Source organism: Phocoena sinus, chromosome 1 (genome assembly GCF_008692025.1).
Source record: "Phocoena sinus isolate mPhoSin1 chromosome 1, mPhoSin1.pri, whole genome shotgun sequence".
Classification (NCBI taxonomy): Eukaryota; Metazoa; Chordata; class Mammalia; order Artiodactyla; family Phocoenidae; genus Phocoena; species Phocoena sinus.
In genome coordinates this window covers 140,801,521-140,824,496 of record NC_045763.1, presented here as the reverse complement: position 1 = coordinate 140,824,496, position 22,976 = coordinate 140,801,521, and the positions used below count along the sequence as shown (strand labels likewise).

The following is a 22,976-nucleotide window of genomic DNA, read 5'->3' as shown; positions in this document are numbered from 1 at the left end:
GAAGGAGGAAACAATGTCTACAAAGGTAATGAGCAATACTTTAATTCCCATTATCCACTGCAAAAATGAATATTCCTCAAACATCTTCTATGTGTGAAATACTAGGCTAGGCTATAAGTACAGAGAAAATGATGGCCTTTATAATCTAGAAAAATAAAGCACAGAGAAATGCTTAACTAATGACAATAACTGCATGATAAATCTGAGGCATCTCAGAGAAACAGCTTTCATAGGACAGCAGTCAAACAGAATGAAATTGGATTTTATCAAGATACCAAATAAAAACAGTAGTCATTAGGTTTAGCTGGGAAAAGAAGAGGCAAGTAGGCTGCTATGTCCTTTGGGTTCCCAAAGCATATCACGTATCTGTTACTGCATTTAACACACTGTATGGTAGTTTGTCATCTCTGCTTATTCAATTGAATAAGAGACCCTATTTGCTTCATTTTTCTATCCCTAATCCCTAGCAGAAGGTCTGGCACACAGAACATAATCAATATATGTTTTTTGAACAGGCAAGGTAAGGACAGGATTCCCTATTTAAATTATTTGAATCTATACTACTTGTGCAGGTAATTTACTCCCTGTCTCTCAACTCCAAAACCACCACTCTAGACTGCTCTGTGGTGCTTAGGCTGAGACTGTGCAACTGTACTTCACCAACTCTTCTGCCAGGGGGCTCCCTGTTAGGCTTTGCCAGTGGAGGTAATGAATGGAGATGAGAAAGCAGGAAGATGGGTGAGGGGACTTCCTTCCAGTCACTGGCAGCAGCAACTGGTTCCAGCCTCCAGCTTCTTTCAGTATCCCCCAGAACTAATCAGCAGCTCAACAAGGCTGACCTCAAAAGTTCAGAACCAGGCCAGTACAACCTCTTCTCTGAGCTCTTTAACTGATTACTATAACGTTCTCTTTTTGCTCTTAACACTCAGCTAACCATCTCCCTATATTAAATCCCCTCTGTTCAAATTCCTATTGAAGTTTGTTTTCTCTGTTGGACACTAATACATTGTTAATCACAGTGATTCTAGCTGCTCTCCTCTGAGATACCTTGCTTCTTTACTGAAGGGAAAAGCAAAGGAACATTGGAGTTATAGGTAAAATATATTTTAGGAAAAAAAAAACACCAAACCCTTTAAATTAGTGTCTATTAAATTGCAACCAAAAAATCATTTAACTTTTGTGATTTAAACTATCCAGCTTGCAAAGGAAAAAGAGAGGAAACGAGAAACATTTAAACAGTTCAGGCTATTCCAAGCACACACCCCCACATCCTCTCACTAGAGCACATGTATCCTAGAGAAAATGTGAGATAGTGGAGCTGGTCTGCTGTTCCTCAGTGGTCTCAGTTCCCACAAGCCTCTCCTGGTATGAGCATGATGATGCCACGCTGAATGTGATTCTTATATTTAAAGACTTTTTTTCTTTTTGCTGTGTTCAACACAGCCCATACTGCAGGCTGACTACTTCATCTAGTGTTCAACAAAAGAAACAACAATCTATTCCAACACTAAAGCTGAACTGAACTTATTGGTATGTTTTCCTATCCTAAGGGATTTTCAAGCATAATTTCTTACTACATGTGTTTTTCATTTTATGCACTGACGTTTAGAATCCAACTTCTTCATAAACTACAACTACACGCTACAGCATAGGAACAAAAAGAAATCCCTCTTGCAGGAGAGCCCCAAATCAACACAACTGTTGAAAACAAATGACCAAAATGCTTTGTTCAAATGTTATGGTTTGTTACTTCATTTAATAAAATGCCCTCATTAGACAATTTAATCTGAGGTTAATTTCAAAAATAATTTTTCGGGCTTCCCTGGTGGCGCAGTGGTTGGGAGTCCGCCTGCCGATGCAGGGGACACGGGTTCGTGCCCCGGTCCGGGAAGATCCCACCTGCCGCGGAGCGGCTGGGCCCGTGAGCCGTGGCCGCTGAGCCTGCGCGTCCGGAGCCTGTGCTCCGCAACGGGAGAGGCCACAACAGTGAGAGGCCCGCGTACCGCAAAAAAAATAATAATAATAATTTTTCATTATTGTACTTAATAAATTGATTTTTTTAAATTATGACAAAATGGCAGATACGTAGAGAGCAGGAAAATTCAAGCAATGAGAATCTTTCTCAGAATTCTTAGCAACGTATGTATATAGTTCCTGAGCATCCAAGAAAAGGTATCACTAGCCCGAGACATATTAGTCCACTTTGGCTGCCTAACATCCATAAGACAAAAGAAAAGTGAAAAAAATTTTAAAGTTGAAAGTCCATTCCAGTTCCACTGGAGTTCCTCCACAAAGCATAAAAGTGGAGAGGGGGCCACCTACTCCCTTAGCATAATTCGGGGACTCATCACCTAGCTCCTGCCCATGGACATACTAACACCAGTTGCTACTTAACTGCCAAAAGTCCCATTACCACAGTCAGTATATCCATGTAAAATCAACCAAGCTATACACCTTACAAGAGACACCAGAGGACCCGTCTGACACATTAGGTAGACAAAGTGAAAGTCTGTGTGTGTGGGGGGGGGGGGGATAGACAGGATATCTAGATCTACAGAGAATGGACAGGGTAAATTTTACTGTACCTTTGTACCCAAATTATATGGGGATCTACTCACTTAAATGCAAATAAACATTCAATAAGTTACTATAATAACTTATTGATATCTTGAAAGATTCCAAAGAAATGAAAAACATCAGGAAATTAAATAACTAATGTCTGACGACAATGTCTGTCTTCCACACCATGCGTAACAAGCATTAATTAAAAAACAAGTGTAGATCTGTATGCCTCAGACTGTACATAATCTCACAGTATTTTTCCCTTTTTAAAAACTGCAAACTGTGATACATTGTCTAGTTTCCCCAGATTTAACAAATGAGTCGATACAAGGTGTGAGGTGCTTTAAGTCACACCAGAAATGTTGCCGTAATTTTAATAAAGTCCATTTTAATGTTAACTCACTTTTCTTGCTAGAAGGAATTATGCTTCTGTGCTAATGTATAGAAAAGAAACTGTCACTGAAACATCTGGTTATATATTATTCATTAGACATATATCACCTTTACTCCAAAGACTGCATAATATAAACACAAATCACGAATAAATCAAATTAAAGAGACAGACCTGACACCACATGCTGCAGGTCAGTAATAGACAAATGAAATTCCAAAGATGTTTGCTGACCTGCTCCATATTTCTATCCACACAAACCTGGGAGCTAGCAGTCTGAGTGTTCCACACAGGCAGAGGAAAAAACGCAAAATTCGCAGTCTGTTGAATGTCTGCATTGCCTACAGTATATTAATGGTTCTAATTTAAAATCTTTCTATGCAGCACATTTGAGGACCATCAGCATGTTTTTCTAATACTCAAGCGGACTAGCCTACTCAGGCAGTTTTCCTTCATAAATTCTCCATTTCACTACTATAATTTACCTCAAATGTGTATTCCACAACGGTACCTGAAGGAAATTATCTCCAATCCTTAGAAAAAGTAAGGGGCCATATTTGCTGTGTTAGCCTTGGAAAATGGAGTCTTATATAACTACCCATTATTTCACTAAAAATCACATTAAATGTACAAACAAGATTTTAAAAGATACCTGTTGATTGTGACAAGTAGAAATTTTAGGGGAAAAAAGGAATAACCAAGAGTCATACTGCTGCCATTTAAATGCTTTGTAAGTCAAAGGATGAAACACTCACTTTAAAACCAAGCTCTAACACCCATCTAAGTTATTAAAATACTCAACAACTACACTCTAACGCAAGTGAGGAAAGTAGATTATCTGCCAATTACACTAAGTATTCCAGCTGATCATCCTGGAACTACCAAAAGTAGACTGTGTGATGCAAATCACACATACATTAGTTTTTAACATAATTCTCAGTCTAAAACAATGAAACCATGTCTCAATTTTTTTACTTTTTAAAAGAAGTAAACCATATTACTATAATACCGAATGCAAAGCTACCCTTTTCACAGCAAACAAGTATCTTTACACACCTTCGAGAAACCTGACATTTTCTAACCATTTTACCACGTAAAGGTACACATTCCCTAAAACTTCTGACAGCCAGGCAATAGATACCCCAAAAGGATTCAAGGAGATAAGCCTATAATTGGTCTTAGGGGCCAAATAATCGGAATGAACCTCAAAGTTTTAGAGACCAATTTTTACTAACAGTATCTCTGGGAGCAGGGAGGCAACGTCTGTAGGAGGGAAATGATCCTGACAACCAGGACGAGGGCTCCCCGGCGACAGTCGGTACCAAAGACCTCAGCGTACACGACTGGGTTCAAAACGCGAAGCTTCCATCAGAAACAAACCAAGACACCCCCTCCCCCCACGACTCCTCCGGGGCAACCTCGCGGTTTCAGAAAGCAGCAACAGATACTCCCGAGCAAGCAAGCGGCAGTCCAGGAATGTTTTAACCAGGAGGGGTCTCCCCGCTGCCTACAGAGAACCCCGACGCCGAGGAGCGCCTCTACGCTCGAACCCTGACTCCAGCACCCCGGGGGGAAGCGGGTTATTTGCACAAAGCACCCTTACCTCACCCTCCACAGTGCGGACACACACACCCGGCTGCGAGGGGGAAGCCCGGGGAGGAAAACCCTGCATTCCACGCGGTTCGCCCCCGGAGAGCGGACGTGGAGAGGCTGGGGTCCCCGGCCCGGGAGGCGAGGGGGCCGCACCGCAGCCCCGGCCTCCGCGCAGAGGAGTGAGCGGTTCGCACGAAGGAAGGATTCCCCGAGATTCGCCCACGGGGTCCTCCCCAAGCCGGACTCCCCACCCCCGCCAAGACCCTCGAAAAAACGGGAACAATGAGAAGCCGCCTCCCCCGCCATCCCCGCCCCGAGAGCGGCCGGGGGTGGCGGCGCCATCTCCCCTCACACCCCCGCGAACACCCCCCCCCCCCAGCCCCGGGGCGGCCGTCAGCCTCCCGCAGCCACGCCGAGCTACCGCGCGGCCGGGCCCGCCGCTTCCGCGCCCCTCGCCTACCCGCCCGCCCCGCTCACCGGCCCCTGCTCCAGTCCGGGGCTGCGCTAGCCGCGGCCGGGGCGAGACTCAGGTACAGGGTGCCGCGGCTGCCGGCGCCGCCGCACAATATGGCGAGCCTCGGCTTCCGCAATGGAGCTCGGGAAATACAACAGGGGCCGCTCAATATTCATGAGAGACCGAGGGGAAGCCGGCTCGGCCGGCACAGCGGAGAGGGCGGGAAGGAGCGAGTGGGCGAGGGGGCGGAGGCGCGGGACGGGGACGTGCACTGCGCCAGGAGACCCGTGGCGCAAGGGGAGGGGGCGCCGCCGCGTGCTGCCAGGAGGACCCGAGCCACCGCCCCGCCCCAGGCCGTCCGGCCCCGCCCCCCGGCGCCCTCCGCGGGGCAACGGAGCCCCCGGCCAATGCCCGGATGACGACTGCGCCACTTCGTTCTCGGCGTTCTCTCTTCTTGAGGTCTCCTGACCCTACCTGTGACCCCCATTAAGCCTCCCTGGCCGGCTGCTGGGGGTCGGGTTCGGACTCCTGCTCTCGCCTATGACTCCCTAAAACACAACCAGTTAGTCTACCAAAGAGTATATAAAATGTGTATAAATTAAGCTACAAACTGAAGTAACAAAGTGAAAGAGTTCCCTGAACTCAAGATATACTATTGGTGAGATGACCTGTTCTCTGGAAAAGGTAACCAACGCTACCAGATAGTTAATGTGAAGGCACTTGTGGCACGAAGGAATGGGCTGCACTGGGAATTGGGGGAACTGGGTTTATAGCTTCCAATGTGTCTCTTAACTATGTGACTTAACTAAATTGTATAATAGCTCTGGACTTTACTTTCCTCATTTGCAAAATGAGAGGATTGTGTTGAATGATTCTTAGGTCCTTTCCAGCTTTTGAATTCTGTAAAACTCTCTACAAGCAATGCCAAATAGATGGTATGAATTTACATAAGATTTTGGAAAAGCAAAGGAACCGTTCCAGCTGGTGTGTTCAGGGGAGATTTCCTGAGGAACTCGGAGTCGAGTAGGACTGTGAGTGTTAGCTTTGGATAGGTAGAAAGAAAGAAGACAGGCATTAAAATATTAAACACAACACACTGTGTGCCCTACCTAACAATCCATTAAGGTAAACAAGAGCAAAGACAGTGACTTCAAAACTGTCACTAACTATCTAAAGCTTTAAATAAGAAATGACAATTCTCAGATTCTACCAGCCCTTCAAGGTTAAGGTCTTTTTCCAATGTGGAAAAAAAAAATCAAAATAATTAGGAATGCTTCTGCTTCTACAGGGTCCACTTTCTAGAGACAGGGCAGTTGCAGAAGCATCTCCCTTCTTTGTTCACAACTGCACATGTTCAATTAATGCTGCTCATAATTCAGAACGTTTTGCTTTAGTCAAAATGCTTATGAAAATAATGTGTGGTTAGTTTAAGAAATTCAATTGATGTTGAGGAAAGTGATCATCTGTAAAAAGCATAGGAACTTTATGGATAAAAGTTAAATATGGTACTTTAAAAAAATTCACAGGACAATTGATGGAAAACTTATGGGATATCTGGATTAAATGTGATTAAAAAGCTAGACCTCAGGCTAGCATCCTTAATACGAAAGACACTACTGACAAATTAATGGAACTCATTATCTATTTTATCTCTTACTCAGAAACTTGGACTGAGTATTACGGGCCTTCCCTGAGTACCTTAATCAGGAAAGGCTGTGTTATGGTACAGTAACAAATCTCCATGCCATAACACAACGGAAGTTTATTGCTTGCTCCTGCTTCGTGTGAATCAGACTCATTCTATTTCAGTCACTCCAGGACTGACAGAGGGCTCCAGATTGACAGAGGGCTCACCATCTTGTAGCTGTACCACCCAGAACACAGCAACTGAGTCTCTGTGGCAGAGGAAGAAAGTGAGTAAAGAATCCCTTTGAACTTTTCACAGCCTTAGCTTGGGAAGGAAACAGATCGCTGATCACATGTCATTGGCCAAAACTAGTTACATAGCCTCCTCCATCTGCAAGGGGACTGAGTCCTTGAGCTGAGGCTGAACCGAGTTCAGAAGAAGTGGTGATATTGGTGGCCAATACTGACGTCAATCACCCTGACCCCACCAGTCAGCTTCTAGATATTATGAAAAAACCCTAAGAAGTTTTATTTCATAACACTAGCTCTTTTGAGTGGCTTCAAGAAAGGTATGCTTTCAAAACATAAACTCTCTGTACTTGTTAAGAGTTGATTATCATATAAATAGAATGGTCTTTCCATTTTTCTTCCCCTTTAATTGTGTGTTAAATCAATGTCAAGTCCATAGTCAGCCTGTCAATAGTGATTTGACATATCCAGGCTATATTCTTTTTGCTAATTTTTCGACCTGGCATGAGGGATACCACCCTGAAAAACATTTTCTACTAACACCCTGCTCCTTTGTTAAATGTACTAATTGGAAGTGATAACTATATTTTAAGCAGGAAGACATTAAATTAATGCTGTATAATACTAGATGAACTCTAGTTAGAAAGTTTCTTTTCCCTCAAAACTTCAGAAGTAGTACCCTGTTAATCACATGGTGAATTGGGTAGATATCTCTGATCACAAAAATCATCTCTTTACTGGCTTTCTGCTATGGTAATACTACAAAATTAGATTAGTTCAGCTCAGTCGACTTTTATTGAGCATCTACTATGTGCTAACACTTTGCCGAGTGCTTGGAATAAAGATATTAATGTAACTAGGACACAAGTTCCTTGAGAGCAGAAATCTTGTTCACCAGCGTATACCTAGCACAATGCTTGGCATGTAATAGATGCTCCTTAAATAGGCGTTAAGAGAATGAAAGACTGGGAATCTTTGATCCCAGTGTGTATATGAAATAGAATAGTTCATATGAGCTTGGTTTGCCTCACTTTACCACTTAAAAGCAGACATTCCTATCAAGATTGCATTTAGTCCCCCAGAGGCTTTCTCTGTTTAGGCAGTGTGTCTCAAATGGAAATTCACGTCTGCCTATTCTATATCCACTCCATGGATTTCTTTTCAGCTGTGCTCCAAATATCTAATTGTTATCTGCTTATCTGAGATGAAAATTGCAGCCCACCAATAGTTTGTTAATAACAAGCTATGTATATATCACAGCTTACAGAACACTTTTATATCCATTATTTCACTGACTCTTCAGAACAGTTCTCCAAGGTATTATTCCTACTTCACAGAGGAGGGAAATGTGATTTCTGTGGTTAACTAACTCTCCCAAACATTGAGTTCATAAGTGGCAGAGCTGAGGCTCAAAGCTAGGTAATCTGACTCCAAGTCCAGGATACATTCCATTATGCCACACGTGCCTTCCCACTCTGTGCTGCATACACAGCTCCAGCATTTTTCTTTTCTCTAATGGGTAAGCAGTCTGAGGCAAACATCTCCAGAGCTTCCTCTCAACACTAGTATTTATTCCAGTCCTCAATGTGGTCTACTTTCAAGAAGCCAGAGATAATGCTAAATATAATAGTATATGAACCTGATCTGTTGACAAAAAACCATCAGGTTTTGTTTTTGTTTTCTTAGAAAAGTTAAGAAAACAAAACAAAATTAAAACTAAAAGGTAGGTTAAAAGACTGGAATATCGGGATTTAATCACTATATATATGTATATAAAAATATAAATATATATATATATGTAAACTGTCAAAATATATCTTCTACCAGAATCTTTATTTGCCATTTTTTAGATGTGTTGTGCTTTCTTTGAAAGGGTCAAATTAAGTAGAAACATTGTAGAAAGGCCTAAAGAGACCTATAATTCAAGGTGGCTTCAGGAAGCAGGCAACTCAAGATTTACTGCCTCTTCAGCTGAAAAAATATAGCTCTAGCCACAAGCTTTAGTGAAGTTTTTTTAATTTGTATTTCAACATAGTGCATTTCTTTTTGTGACACTTCCCTTTTGGTGTTTTAGTTCATTGTTCCTTTTTATATTCCTAAGACAACCAAAATAATTGATGCTACTCTTAACTGTTCAGCTTAAACAGATTAAATGAGATGGGCTGGTAGAGCTTTTGGGGAGAACTAAACAATATTGCTATTTCCCTTCTATGGAGACTTGGAATGGTATTTTATATGTCCCAGATGTGGCCACATTCTGCCTAACATCTGTTAGTGCCTTTTAGTAAAATAATGAACTAGGATGTGTTTGAAAAAAGGCAAAAGAATAAAAGTTTTCATTCTGATGCAGCACAACTCGCCAACTGTTTCTTTGTAGTTAATGATGGAGGATATTATTGTGATATCCAACTTGATATATAAAATAAAGTATGATTTAATAATTAACTGGCTTTAGTTTTCTAATGTGAAGTAAGTTTATTCTATTCAAAGAAACTTTGCAGGGTTTTTCCTTTTAAAATGTTTACTGCAAGAGATGAGAACTGTGCCTTGGCATTGATCTAGGAACACCAAGAATAATCCTGGAAACTAGCAAGGGATAGATAATTAAGATCAAAACTTAGAACTAAAATGGAAATTTCTCTGGAAAAGAAGGCTGGAAGATCCCAGGGGAAAGTACAGATGAAGAGTGCGAAATATTTAAATCAAGTTACAGCTTGCTCAAACTGCCCTTGTGGACAATTTAATTTTTCCCACTTAAAACAAGCATGGAAGAATAGTTTTTGTGGGTGAGAGAGTGGAGGGTAAAGACATCTCTTATCTAACACATTTCTTGGAAATGTTTTTCAGTAAAGAATTTAAAAGAACTGCCAGATCCCAACCATACAAAGAAAATTTTGTTTTATTTTAGACTACATCAAGATGTAGAAAACCCTGCAGTATCCATTAGCCTTTAATACTCCACAAAAGTAAACCATTGAAATATACATTGAATAACATACTGAAGTAGGTTACAATTCAGGTAAATCTGAAAACCATTCTGGTCAACCTAGAATACCAAGGTTTTATGTGTTACATCCGGGAAGAGATTTTTTCCTAAGGATTTTAGTCTGTAGAAAATTTTTTGTTTTATATTTTTTAAAAAATTTATTGAAGTATAGTTGACTTACAATAGTATATTATTTTCAGGTGTACAACATGGTATTTCAATATTTTTATAGACTACACACCACAAATATTATACAATATTATAAAGTATTGACTGTCTTCCCTGTGCTGTACATTACATCTCTGTGTCGTATTTATTTTATAACTGCTAGTTTGTACCGCTTAAGCCTTTCACCTGTTTTGCCCCTCCCCTGCCCCCTCCCCTCTGGAAACCACTAGTTTGTTCTGTGAGTCTGTTTCTGTTTTGTTATATTTGTTCGTTTGTTTCATTTTTTAGATTCCACGTAAAGGAAAACGTACAGTATTTGTCTTTCTCTGTCTGAGTTATTTCACTAAGCATAACACCTTCCAGGTCCATCCATGTTGTTCCAAATGGCAAGATTTCATTCTTTTTTATGGCTAATATTCCATTGTATATATTGTTTCATCATTTTTAAATAAACACATTTCATAAGTCATGCTTATAAGATCAGAATTGACTGTGGTTCCTTAAGAATTATGAGTTCTGCCACATGTGGAGTAAGATAAGATACAGGTAGCTGCAAATAAATCTTCTTGTCATAGTATCCTGTTAGGTATATACGGGTGGCCTAACTCACCTGGTTGTGTCCCTCTCCAATACTCACTCATCCTCTGATCTAATCAGCTTTTGTTCTAGAACAGTATTGATGTTCAGAGTTAGTGGATTTCCGATTCCTTGACTTCTTGACTCATACATCCTTAGCTCCAGTTTCACTTTTGGACTTCATCACATTAGCTGCCCTGTTTTGACTCTCCCTCTCCTAAAATTCAAAAGACTACTCTGGGCCTGAGCTCAACACAGCTGTCCTTTCTTCTACATGGTCCAGTTCTTAGCTATTTGCCAACCTATTCATTTCCTGACTTGGCTCTTTAATTAGGCTTGGCCATATTCTCATCTAAGCCGTTAGCTTGTGGCTTCACACATAGTGAATGCAAATTACATTACAAGAAGATGTCACAAATATAACCCGTAGACACCATGTCATTCATGGTATGGAAAAAGAGCCATCTCTGTCAACAAACAGAAAATACAGACCTCTTCAGTGGAAAAGAACAGAGAAGGAATGAGGTTGCTATCTTTGGAAATGAATACTCCAGGAATGATCTTGGGTCAGGAGAGCCCATGTTAGGAATGTCATGTGATGTTATTGCAGCTACCCTAAGAAAAATTCTGACCAACAGGAAAGTTTGTTATTGGGGGACTTTCAGGTAGAACTGCATTTGGATGTTGATTTTAAAGTCTTGTCAAAACACAGTAACATTTCATACCAAGAGTAGAAGTTTAAAATGCTATATATTAATCCTAAATTCCAATTGGGACTCAAAGTTTGACTAGTTCTCAAACCACATTTAGTGTCTTTTCTCCCCAATTCACTTGCTTAGATTAGCAGTGTGCAAGTATGTCCCCCCTCCTCCCAGAGTGAAAGTAGCAGGAGGGCAAAATGTCATTACTCATCTTTCAACACCAGTCATTATTCAGCACTTGAAACAAGGTTTTATATATTTTATGTAGATATAGATGTAGATATTGAATATATATGTGTATATATGTATATATATACACATATAGGTTTCTGCCTTGCTCCTAAGATACATTTGTTATCCCTTCAATTAATGATAACTACAGTTTTGTAAAAGCAGTCAATAAAAATACTTTATATATTTTACAAAAAGTATCTAACTTGATCATTACCATAACATTTAGAGAAATGCAAATTTGAATAGATATAATTTTCTACCTACCACGTTCAGGCAATTATAATACTCACTGTTGGTCAATGTTTATGAACACAGATATTGCACACTTTGTTGATGTTCATGAAAAATGACACAACCTCTTAAAAAGGCAATTTGGTCATTACCTCTCAAAATTTTAAATGTGTATATTTTTAGCCTAAGAAATCCAATTCCAGGAATATATCCTACAGAAGTACTCACACAGTGTACAAAGAAATATATACATGAACGTTAATTTTTGCATTGATTGTGTTTGTAAAAAACTTAATATAACCTACATTTTTGGCTAAACAAATTTTGGTAAATCCATACAGTAATATATCATATACCCGTTAAAAATGAGACAGAGCTACAAGTACTGATGTAGAAAGGTATCAAAGGTATATTATCAAATAAAATAGTTCTCAGCAATATGTTCCATATATCCCATTTTTGTAATACAGAAATATTTTTAAAATATACACCAAACTATTAGGAGGGATTGAGTATATTTAAGGAGAGGAGAACTTTAGAGGACTTTCAGTTTCTAAATTGTTTACTTTCTGTATTGTTTGAATGTTTCACAATGGAATAAAACATTGTGTTTTATCACAACAGTAGTAAAGGTACAATTACATGCTTATCTGTTAAAAATGAGTGAAACTTTCAGCACATATCTACCTATTATTAACTGAAGGACTGAGGTAAAGAAAACAATTGTTCTAGATCAGGCATCATCAACAAAACAAATAAGAAAACTAGAACTTGGTAATTCTTGACTTTCTAAGAGATCTGGTAGTGTAGTGGGCTTGAAACTCAGGAATTCAAATGGCTTGTCACTAGACCTCAGTCTCTATTCCCCTAAACATTCCTAACCCTACTTGATAAGAATTTAAGCTAAACAGGGACCAACCAATGCTTATAGAGCCCTCAAAAAGAGTTCTAGGACCAATATAATTATTTTGGGATTCTCTTCTCCTCCTACTAATTTATATCCCACAGTCTCTAAGGCAAATGTTAGGTGTCGTTTACTAATTAGACTCCTTAGTTCTCCCTCAAGAAATTCCTACTGATTTAGCATGTGATTGCAGGAAGCAAGTACAAATTGTAGGTTGAGAATCAAAAATTTGAATTTTCCATCTTATACATCTCTATTCCAGGGAACTTTTTCTCCAGACTCTTTGAGATCACCATATAGTAAAAAGCTTGGGCAGTATATTAGGGTGGGTTCAGGAGACTTGACCTCCCTCCAACTATGGCTCTAATGACCTGAGGGGTCACAGCAAAAAGTGCTATCCACTGAAGTTGGGGAAGAGTGGGGATGGGGTTGTGCAGAAATAGAGGGACTCAGGGACTGACTGGAAAGTACAGGTGGTTTTTCCAAAGTGGCCGAATGCCCAGAGCTGGAACCAGAATACAATACACAGGCAAGGAGAAAGTCCAGGAAAGCAGGGCTTAGGATAAGTTTAAGGGGGTGCAAGGCACCCAACCTGAAAGCTGAATCAGAGGGTCTGAAGCAAAGAACATCAAGAGTAGCTATCTCTCTGTCTCTTTCAGTGGAGAAGATGAGAGGTGAGGTGAGGAATAAGGGAAATGTACAGCATGGCTTATGTGAGCTGAGGCTGCAAATGGACACCCCGACCCTATGTCCTCAAGTTGCAGGTGGGCCAAATCTGAAGACAAAGGCAAAACAGAGAATTACTGAGTGAGGGTCATGAGAAGCAGAGGGGCAGATAGGAAAATTAGTGATAATGCCCCGAAGTTGGAAGAAGCTCCTGATATAGATGAGAAGAATCAGAGTGCATGTTGAAAAGAGCCAGGGACAATGAGAGCTGAACATGTGATGACTGGTTTTCTCTTGGTTCTTCTAATCTCTCTGACCCTCTCTAGCTCAGTCTCTTTTGTGGCTTTTCATCATTACCCCAAACTCTAAATTTTGGAATGTCCCAGGGTTTAGTCTTAGGACCTTATGTCCTCTTAATTTATATCCCCTCCCTTGGTGATCCTATTCAGCCTATCCTATGGCTCTAAGTACTACCCATATTGACAACTCCCCATTTTCTCCAAACTATGAACTTCTGTAAGTTTCTGGAAACTTGAGGACCTCTCCAAACTTATGTCCAACTCCCTATTCAGTCTCTCCACTTGGATGTCCAATGGGCATCTCAAACATAAAATGCCTAAACTGGACTTCATCTTTGAAATGTGAACAAAGAAAAATGTGATTGATAACTGTCCTTTTATTTGTAGCTATAATGTCTATATTGCTCTCCTGGACCCAGTTAAAAGAAATTCTTCTTTCTAATTACTTAAAACCATTTAAATAACTCAAATTTAAAATGAATGTTTCAAGTTTATTCACATACATGTTCATTTATACATTCCCTTAGCAAGAGTCAACAAATAACCAGAGTCAGTAATTCAGAGATATAAGACATAGATAGACCCTATCCTCAAAGAACCCAGCATCTACTAGGGGAAACAGACACATACTAAATGTGGTGAGGCCAATAAGAGAAAGGCCACAGAAATAATTCTCCCTCTACCGCCATTATTAATTACACACTATGTAACAGCATTTTCTCTCATAAGACTCCACTCTTGGCAATATCGGCTTTAATCCTAGAAGTTGGAAGAGGTGTAGGCAGAGTCACAGCTGTGCTAATATCCAACAACCTCATAAACTTTGTATGTGTTAGGTACCGTGCAAGTATTTTATAAGCATCATCTCATTTAATCTTTACAACAAACCTATGAGGAAGTTACTACCATCATAACTACCATTTTATGGATTAGAAAATGGAAGTTTAGGGAGTTCCCTGATGGCCTAGTGGTTAGGATTCTGGGCTTTCACTGCCATTGCCCAGGTTCAATCCCTGGTCAGGGAACTGAGATACCACAAGTCACACGGCGTGGCCAAAGAAAAGAAAATAGAGGTTTAAAGTGTTTCAGTACTTGCCTAAGGCACCTCAAGCAATAGGGTGTGCAAATTCATGTCCTTAACCATTATTTTAAACTGCCCTCTCACAACGGTGGTCCTGCTTTAATTAATAAAAATGGGGATACATTTTTTTGAATATTTGTACTAAAGAGAATAAACGTATGAATAATCGAAATAGTGAATATCCATTACACTTTAGTAATAATCCCCAATTACTAAACATAACTGGATAAAAAGGACTATAGCATAGGAAGTTGTGAAATGGTGGTTCAGTTTTTCAAAGCTCATAAGAGACACAGCAAGGATTGATCATTTCAAGTTTCCCACTGATTGCCTTTGGAGACAAGTTCTGAGTTCTAAAGCACATTCTGTGTGAGCTAAGAATGGAAAAATCATCAGACTTGCAAAGGCTAAAAGAATAGAAGCCAAAGTCTATAGGAATACAGTCTTCCAAATTTATTATCTGTTATGCATTGATTTATCACATGTGGCGGGAATTTAAAACAGATGTCTGTTTTGTGGAGGAGACTATCCCATGACAGGGGAGAGGAATGTGACCTCAACTTGAAAGTAAAGAATCAGAACTCGTACATGGTTCAGAAGTTTCCTTTTATGCTAGTCATATAATGAAATAAAAGTTCTCCAATCATCTTTTCAAATTAACTGGGACTTCATTTCTTAATCTGGAACTTGTTGAAACTTCTGGCTTTTGAAATGCAGTTACTTTCATTGAAATGCAATTATATTTGAAAAATATTTCAAAGATCTAAGATTTTCTGAGTAACTTTTACTTAATCTAAAGCAAAATATCCTCAGAAAATACAGCTTTGATATGTAAATATTAACATTTACACATCCCTATTTTCTCTGTTCTCATCTGTAATTTCAGACATCACATTTCAATAGCTAGAATTCAATAATACATCTTTGTCTGACATCTGCTTTTTTTTTAACTGAAGCTATAAAGAAGTCTATTCTTTTCAGATCACATTTAAGTACCGAAAGTAATTTCATTTTAAAAATTATACCTAAGGAAAAAAAAGATTCTTTTCTACATTAGCCTAACATATCTACCTACAGTTATATAAACTTTCTATTTTTCAATACTTCGAAATTATTCATAAAGATTTCTCAGAATAAGTGTTTTAGTTTGGAAACAGTCTTGAGACAAAAAATGCACAATATAGAATAACTTTGTAGTCATTCGTCTAGTTTTGAGGGAAAATTATCTTAAAAATCATTAGTTAGGCAAAAATGCTTTTCTCAGAATTACCTGTGATTTAGCTTTCAGTTTATTTTTACTATCCATTTATATGATCAGATAAAATTTTAAAAATAATTCATCAATTTAGACAGTTTCTATCACAGGAGAAAAACTCAAAACAACTGATCATACTGTGGAGACATCCACATGTGCACACATACATGTATATTGAACACCAAAGAGAGTTAATTTGCTCAAAGCTAGAGTGATCATTGACAGTCTAAGAAAAGCAGAGAAGGAAGGTCCCTCTCCCTGTAAGAAGTATTTGAAGGAAACTAGACACATGCCTGGAAGAAGCTGCCTGAATTTCTCATTGCATGTCTATAAACTGCCAAAACGATTTGTTCATTTGTTTAACTTTCCTCAGACATGTATTGAGCACTCATTGTGTTCTGGACATTCTTCTAGGCATGAGGGGGAAAGAAAATGAAAAAGATGTATAAATGATATGTCTTGCTTAACAAGCTTAAGGTTTCTTAAGGAGGTAAAAGTGACATGCAGTGAAATGCAATACCTCGTAAGTGTACAACTGGGTGAGCTTTAACAAATGTAACCATGTAACCAACACCCCAATCAAGATATAAGACACTTTCATCACCCCTAGAAAGTTCCTTTATGTCCTTCTTCAGTCAATCTCCCTTCCCAAATAGGCAATCATGTTCTGATTTCTATCACCATGGATTAGTTTGTCTGCTCTTGAAGTCACATAAATGGAATTATACAATACATATTCTTTTGTGTCTGATTCTTTTACTCTGTCCAATGTTTTAGAGATTCATCCATATTGTTGTATTAGTAGTTCATTCCATTTTATTACTGAGTAATATTCCTGTGTGTAAATATACAAACATTTTTTCAAAAATCCATAATCTTGTTGATGGACATTTGTGTTTGTTTCCAGTTTTTGGAATAAAGCTGCTATTAATATTTTTGGTCAAGTTTTTGTGAATTTATATTTTCCTTCTCTTGGATAAACACCTAGGATTGGAACTGCTGGGTCATTAAGTGGGTATATAATTTTATAAGCTCCCAAACAGTTGTCCAAAAAAGCTGTACCATTTTATACTCCCATGAGCAGTGTATGAGAGTTCCACTTGTACCACACACTTGCCAACAACTGATGTTGCCAATCTTTAATTTTAGCCATTTTAGTGGGTGTGAAGTAGAATTTCAATGTAGTTTGAATTAATATTTCCCCAATGACTAATGATGTTAAGTATCTTTTCATGAGCTTATTGACCACTTGTATGTCTACTTCTGTAAAATGTCTGTTCAAGTCTTGCCTATTTTTAATTGAGTTTTTAAATCCTTTTATTTGTAGGAGTCCTTTATAATGGTCTAATGACATAAGTTCTTTATCAGGTATATGTATAAGATTATTCTCTCTCAGTTTTTTAATAGACTTTATTTTTAGAACAGTTTTAGATTAACAGCAAAACTGAGCAGAAGGTGTAGAGAATTCCCATACACCTCATGCCCCTACACCTCCTCCCTCACTATCAACATTCTGCACCCAAAGTCCATGGTTTACATCAGGATTTTCTCTTGATGTTGTACATTCATTGGATTTGGACATACATCCACCATTATAGTATCATAAAGAGTAGTTTCATACAGAGCAGTTTTAATGCCCTAAAATTCCTGTATACTCTGCCTATTCATCTCTCTCTTCCCTGAACCCCTGACAACCACTGATCTATCTACTGTCTTTGTAGTTTTGCCTCTTCCAGAATAGTTGGAATCATACAGTATGTAGCCTTTTCAGTTTGGCTTCTTTCACTTAGAAATATGCATTTAAGATTCCTCCATGTCTTTTCATGGCTTGATAGCTCATATTAATATTTCACTGTCTGGATGTACCAGTTTATTTATCCATTCACCTACTGCAAGATATCTTGCTTGCTTCCAAGTTTTGGCAATTATTAATAAAGCTGCTATAAACATCCATATACAGGTTTTTGTGTGGACATAACTTTTCAACTCATTTGGGTGAACACCAAGGAGCACAACTGTTGGATCATATGATAAGAGTATGTTTAGTTTCGTAAGAAACTGCCAAACTCTCTTCCAAAATGGCTGCATCATTTCGCATTCCCACCAACAGTGAGAGTTCCTGTTGCTCCACATCCTCACCAGCATTCGGTTGTTAGTATTTTGTATTTGGGCCATTCTAATAGGTATATAGTGGTATCTCATTGTTGTTTTAATTTGTAATTGCTTAATGACACATACTATTGATCATCTTTTTCATATGCTTATTTGCCATCTGTATATCTTCTTGAATGCGTTGTCTGTTTAGGTTTTTGCCCATTATTTAATTAGATTGTTCTAATTAAAGAATTTGGTATATACACATTGTGAATAGATTAACACTATCAAGCTAATTAACGTATCTGTCACTGCACATAGTTTCTATTTTTTGTGTGTGTGGTAAGAATACTTAAAATCAACTGTCTTAAAAATATGGACTGCTTCTAGAATTTGCATGTCATCCTTGTGCAAAAGCCGTGCTAGTCTTCTCTGTATCATTCCAATTTTAGTATACAAGCCGCTGAAATGAGTACTCAAGATTTATTTTTTCCATACATTTTTTCCAGTTGTTCCAACACCATTTGTTTAAAAGGCTTTCCTATCCCATTGAATTGACTTGGCACCTTTGTATTGATAAATATTCAATTAACCGTATATGTGTGGGTCTATTTTTTATTTCACTATTCTGCTTTACACACACACACACACACACACACACACACTTTATTTTATTTTATGACTGTGTTGTATAATCCAGGCTGGATTCATTATTATATTTTTATTATAATTTACATATTATATTTATTATAATTATATTCATTTTAAAATTCTATTTTAAAAAACTAAAACAAAAACATTTTCATGGCTTCCTAAAAGTGTTGTGGGCCCTAGGCACTGTACACTGTGATTAAGGATAATTGGCTCTGGTAGGGATAAAGCTAGCTTCTACACCCGTAGCCATGTCAGAGACTAGGCACAGGGGCCTATGAAATTTCTCTGTGAGCGCAGGCTGGGCTTGTAGCCCCCGAGAGCAGCAATTATCTAGTAACCTGTGATAGGTTACTTTTAATACAGTATTTTCATTTTGTTATCCCTTACCCTTCAGTAAAGTCTTTTAAATATTATGATCCTGACTTAGTTGGTCTATGGGGAATTAAGGAAAATATCTTTATCGGTCAGCGTTCTTGGTTGTAAGCAACAGAAGCTGACTTTAGCTGACTGAGTGGGAAAGGATTTTTATTAAAAGGTTTGAAGTAGTTCACAGAATGGTTGGAATATTTGGAACATTAAACTCAAGGCTAAGCTTTTAGGAAGAATGCCCAAAACCACATTCCATGAGCAGGTCTAAAGAGGAAAATGTTGCCACCACCAGGCACTAGAAGTTACAATTTACCCCATTGCAATTTTGTGCCAGGAAAGCAGTTGTACTCTTACTGCTATAGTCATTAGCCCCAATGTATTATTTGTGCCAAGAATTCAATCTTGCAGCCCCTGTACTGCTAGCACAGAGTGAGAGACTGAATGTTTCATTAATAATTATGTAAAAACACTTTGCCGCATATAAGACCAACCAAAATGTCTGAAAAGCAGAAAGTCAGGAGAAGAGGGAATTCTCAATTTCTCAAGAAGCCACAAATACCACGTAATATATATACTCAAGGAGCTCACAGTTTCTGAAGGAGAGAAACATATGCACAACTACTAGTAAAGCCACTCTCCTCTTTAATATAAATGAAATGCTGTGGGAGCAGAGAAGAGAAGACAATTTCAAACAAGGAGAATTTGAGTCTTATATCTTGAAGAATAAGCAGGATTTTGGTAAGCAGAGAATGAAACATTCCTGGATAAAGGGAACCAAGTGGGCAGATAAGCAGAGTTCAATTGCATGGTGTATTTGAGGAACTGTAAGTGATCTACTGTGGGTGGTGGAGAGGCTGCGGTGAGGTGTGAGGCTGAAGAGGTTGATGACTATTATGTCATGTGAGCCTTACTTAAATATGAGCTCCGGAGTTCAAATTTTACTCTGGAAAGCCCATTGGAAGTTTTCGAAAACAGGAAATATGGTACTCAACTTCATCACTGTGCTTGACGTGGATTAATTATCCTAGGTTAGAGGAACAGTAAGAGACGCTGGGGAAGTGTTACAAGAGTTAGATGGACTTTGGACTAGCTTACTCCAAGGTGCTTTCTGACCATAAGACTTGATCATTGGAGAGAAAAAGACAATTGGCAGAGACAGCAAATACTGGCCAAAGTACTTCAGGAATAAGGTAATGAGAACCTGGACCTGGTGGTAGTAGAGGGCGTGGAAAAGAATACACACATTTGAGAGACATATTTGAGAAAGAAAACCTGTGTTAGTGTCAGACTGAATGTGAGAAGTGAGAGAAAGGAGTCCAAAAATTCCACAGGGTGCTTGAGAACACAATACTCAGAGTCAATGTTCAGGGAGAGCTACGGCCCTGAAGTCGGGGGATTTGCTTGGATGCTTCTGAAAAGAAAAACTCTTGAGCTCTATTGTATTAAAACAGTTTTTTTTTTTTAAACTAGTGGAGAAAGCTTTAGCCCACCAGGAAGCTTGTCCTTCCCCAACAGATGGAGTTACAAAGCTTGAACTTGGTCGGGGGCAACTCTGTTCCATAGCAACTAAACCTAGCAAGACACGTAGCCATGAATTAGAATGGCATCCGGAATGTAACCCTTAAGTCCTGGTGTTTTGCTTTGTTCCCTCTGAAGATTCTATTCTAGATATGTTAATTCTGTTCTATCATTCCTACTGCCCCCTTTGCCCTTACAATTCCCAATCCTCTCTTTTTATAAGGCTACCACTTTTCATGTCTTGCACCTGGGAGAATACTAGTACCCATAAGGGAAGGTCAGAGAGGGTGTTCATTTGTGAAAAGGATAAAGAATTTTATTTCAGATGAGTTGAGTGTGAACTAAAGGCAAGAAATCTAGGTGCAAATTTCCAGCAGTAGATAGAAAACACAGATCTGAGCGCAAAAAAGAAATTGGAGATAGACGTACAGATTGCAAAGTCCTGGTCAAAAGCTGAGAGTTAAAGTTACTGAAGATTCCAATGGAAAGTGGTTATAGAGAGAGCCAGAGGGCTCTGCTGTGAAACTTGGAGCTTGGTCACCTCTGTGCAGTGTAGGGAGGAAAAAAGAGTGAAAGGATCCAAGAACAAAAGAGGCAGTGAAGACAGATGAGAGAAAATCCAGGAGACTGTAGCCTCATGAAAGCAAGGGAAACAGTTTCCAAAAAAAGAGGATCACAGTCCATATTAGTTAAAGTTTTTTATGTTTAAGAGGTTTGCCAATAACGGGGAGGCCAAAAGAAAGACAAAAAAATAATATAGAATTCAATTAGGCAGAGAGGAGATTCTTACCAAGTCACAGTAACGTCTAAGGTTGTAAAATATGTTGCTTGTTTAAAAGGAAAAAAGGGTCTGTTTGAGGGCATATGGTCTGTCTGTTGGGATCTTCAGCAACTCTAACTCTCAGTTTCTGACTAGGACTTTCCAATCTGTATTTCTTTTTCTAACTTCCTTTCTGATTTCATTCTGTGTTTGATATCTATTTACTAGGTTGGAAGAAAGTGGGCAGGCAGGAGAATGACCATTACTGAAAGAAAGGGCTCAGGAAAGAGCCCTAACTTCATAGTCTCTGATAGACCTCAATCTATGGCATTTTTGTGCCCCAAATTTTAGGCCAAGTAGGATGGAAAATCTGCTACCTTTGGTTGGATAAGTGATTCTGTAACCCTGGGAATATATAGAAAATTATGATATAGCTCAGAAGTATTGAATTCCCATTTTTGTAGTAGTTTAGGGCTATGTTTTATAATATTGTGATGATCCATATGTGTTTGTTGATTATTTAAATGTTTAGATAAATCATGCTGTTTATTCTGTCAGATATTTGAAGTATTTGAAGATTATATAAAATTGGAAAACATAGTTTAAAATATTTTAGGGGAATTTAACTTTTTAAAACATAATTATTTGAATATTAGCCTAATAACAAGTAAAAGTGACCTTTTATACTTTAAATTATTCAATTTATAAATAGAATATGTTGAACTTAAAAATGAGGTTTAACTCTTAAAAAACATAGGGTAAAATATTTATAACATTGGATTTGGCAATGATTTTGTACATAGGACACCAGAAGCACAGGCAACAAAAGAAAAAATAGATAAACTAAACTTCATCAAAAATTTAAAACTTTTGTGCATCAAAGGACACTATCAAGAAAGTGAAAAGGAAAATCACCATGAGATACCACCTCACGCCTGTCAGAATGGCTATCATTAAAAAGAACACAAATAACAAATGTTAGCAAGGATGTGGAGAAAAGGGAACCCTCATACACTGTTAGTGGGAATGTAAATTGGTGCAGTCACTGTGGAAAACTATATGGAGGTTTCTCAAAAAACTAAAAATAGAACTACCATATGACCCAGCAATTCCACTTCTGGGTATATATCTGAAAAAAACCAAAAAATCCCACTAATTCGAAAGGATACATGCACCCCAATGTTCATGGCAGCATTATTTACAATTGCCAAGACATGGAAGCAATCTAAGTGTCCATCAACAGATAAATGGATAAAGAAGATGTGGTATATATATATACACAACAGAATACTACTCAGCCATAGAAAAGAATGAAATTTTGCCACTTGAAGCAACATGGATGGACTTGGAGGGCATTATGCTAAGTGAAATAAGTCAGACAGAGAAAGACAATTACTGCATTTTATCACTTATATGTGGAAACTAAAAAATACAAGAAACTAGTGAGTATAACAAAAAAGAAGCAGACTCATAGGTATAGAAAACAAACTAGTGGATATCAGTGGGGAGAGGAGGGGGGGCAACATAGGGGTAGGGGAATAAGAGGTACAAACTATTAGGGGTAAAATAAGCTACAAGGATATATTGTACAATACAGGGAATATA

The 22,976-nt window shown here is 38.5% G+C and overlaps 1 protein-coding gene and 1 non-coding gene across 3 annotated transcripts in view; both read right to left on the bottom strand.

Moving 5' to 3' along the window:
- The window catches only part of RNF2 (ring finger protein 2), a 54,885-nt gene extending 49,587 nt beyond the window's left edge, over window positions 1-5,298 (bottom strand). Inside the window, exon 1 of one of the 2 annotated variants that reach the window (XM_032612819.1) lies at window positions 5,024-5,298. The gene's annotated coding sequence lies outside the window, so the exon portion shown is untranslated. Of the gene's footprint in view, window positions 1-4,556; window positions 4,776-5,023 lie in introns of those variants that run through there. The other variant, XM_032612829.1, reaches the window with a different exon arrangement.
- A 13,141-nt stretch (window positions 5,299-18,439) lies between these two features.
- LOC116745226 lies at window positions 18,440-18,548 on the bottom strand. The gene has a single exon (XR_004347331.1). It is a non-coding gene; the product is annotated as a U6 spliceosomal RNA (small nuclear RNA).
- Between the last annotated feature and the right edge of the window lie 4,428 nt (window positions 18,549-22,976).